Source organism: Acyrthosiphon pisum, chromosome A1 (genome assembly GCF_005508785.2).
Source record: "Acyrthosiphon pisum isolate AL4f chromosome A1, pea_aphid_22Mar2018_4r6ur, whole genome shotgun sequence".
NCBI classification, from domain to species: Eukaryota; Metazoa; Arthropoda; class Insecta; order Hemiptera; family Aphididae; genus Acyrthosiphon; species Acyrthosiphon pisum.
The window spans coordinates 53,568,632-53,571,198 of record NC_042494.1 but is presented as its reverse complement, the minus strand read 5'-3'; positions in this window follow the sequence as shown (position 1 = coordinate 53,571,198).

The following is a 2,567-nucleotide window of genomic DNA, read 5'->3' as shown; positions in this document are numbered from 1 at the left end:
AATATCATTCACTCCAATGTGATCTTGGTAAGTCAATATTATGTTGGTGTCTATTATTTATTACTATATGTAAGTTCACCTTAAGTTATGGCATTATTTTAATCCTAATTCTCATATGTCAAATGAATGGCTATTTTTATTATTCCATATTATTTAGATATACTTTCCTTACATAATAATAATATGAGAATAACACCTTTCATTGCAGAATAAAATAAAACTAGTAGAAATTTGTTATTACTAATTACTAACCAAAACTCTACTTGAAAACTGCAAAAAATCACTTATACATACCTATAGTAGGTATATGGCAATACGGTGAAATGCATATCAATTCTAGACCTATTTATTTTAAGATTTAAGAATTGCGATTTATATAATATATACTATATAAGTATCTTATTTCCTATGGATTAGGTCGTTGTGTAGTGAGTCTTGTAATAGTTTTTAGGACACGCATATACCGGTTGATAGGCATATAGGTGTGTTTATATTAGGCTGTATCTATATACCAGATGACTAGATCCTCATTATGACGTGTCCATAGTCCATTTCAAAATGAGCCGATTTCTCGCATTACAAATCGACCTTCACTTTAGTACGCTTAATATGATCCATAGAATAAACCACTTGTGACTTGTACTATACGTTATTCACATACACGGATACGGCAAACATATTATATTTAAAGGCAACGAACGTCCCAAGAAAATATAAATACTTTATTTATTAAAAATGATTGAGTAATGCAGTTTACAATACTCTGCCGTCTTGGATTTGTTTAACCTCATGCACGAATTCATGCATTTATGCATTCATGAATCGTACAACCATCGATGAATTTTCCAGCCATAAGTCTAGACATCTAGTAGATAAATTCAAGTAAATAGTTCTATTTTCTGTTTTTGAAACCATGGAATAGGATCCCGGGTAAAAATAAAGTGTACGATTCCCAATAAAAGTATTATAGTTATGGTTATCACTTATCACCATACAACTATATTCGAATTTTCTTCCATATGTGCAAATTGGTACCTAGGTGGCTAGGTATGTATTTAATCTTGTGATATTTCAGTTAATATACCGAAGATAATATATTAATATATTTCGAAGATATGCTGTTATATCTATAATACATTGGTTTATTCAGCGGCGAAGATACGATTTTTTTCTGGGGGGGGGGGGGGGGTTTAAATATATTTATGATACAAATTACAAGTTATTAGTTAAACTAAACGTCATTTTTATTTTGATCGAATTGGTATTGGTTATAAATAGTTGCAATAGTTTTATATTAGACTGTTATAATAATTCATAAAATAAAATCCACTCGACCGCGACGTCGTTATCGCTGTTTTTGTCGATTTTATAATTGGTTATTATTTCAGTAATAGTTATCGAGGCCTACCTATGATAAAATTGTTATCGACGATAATTTTGTCGACTAGCCGAAGTCTCTTATCACAACAATTTTCCCAAAACAAAATACCAATATAAAAAAGATTTTCATTTGGGGGGGGGGGGACATCGCTTAACAATTTTACTATTGTAATTATTATGATTAATTAAATAATCTAAGTTACACTAGTTACAGTTTATAAATTTTACTATTTTGAGTAGGTACACATAATTACATAAACATTTAACATCGCGTTTTAAATCCAATAGTATTAAGCTTTAAGTTTGGCATAAATTCAGTTCAGCTCCCAAGCGTTTTTTGATTTTTATTCTTCAAAATGACTGTTTTGCATTCTTAATTTGGTGGTACATTCAAATAAAAACGCTCAAAGTTATGTTAAAAAAAGGTGGGTAAGTGGATGTCACTCTGCTGTACAGTAGATTACAAGTGGGTCACTGTATAATGGATAGTATTAAATTTGAATTCAATGATATAATATCACTGTATAAGAAAAACGATTCTGAGCGGAGCCGGTTTGTCAGTCTAGGTATTAGACATATCTATTATAGGTATACTTATCTATAGTATCTATACTTATCTAAAATATCAATAATAAATTCCAAATTAATCATATCACAGTATCCATTAGGTAATGCGTTATACATCAACAACAAACCGTGGTACTATCATAGATATATAATAGTATACTTTAGAAGTTTCAAGTACCCACAAATAATATTATACAATCACAACAAAATATCTAAAATAGTTATTCCAGGTTTTTTAATATGTAATTTCGTCTAAATTTGAACTTAAAATTACTATAAAAATAAACTGTGCTTATGTATTTCTTAGAATTTTCGGTAACAGAATTAAATATTTACGTGGAACCTTGTTTTAAATTTTTAATCCTTAGATATAAAAGTTGAACATTTTATACATTTTTAACTACAAAATAATTATTCAATTTTAAATTTGGTAAATTTTGTCAAGATTTTAACTTCAAATGCTTATAAAATAAAATTGTGCCTATGTATTTGTAATATTTTTCAACTGCTATTGTAACAATGTATCAGAGCCATATATTAATTTTTTACACTTTTTGGCCCATAGATAAAAGTTTATTGATATTTTAGAAAAAAAAAAAAATTAAAAAAATTGAAAACTT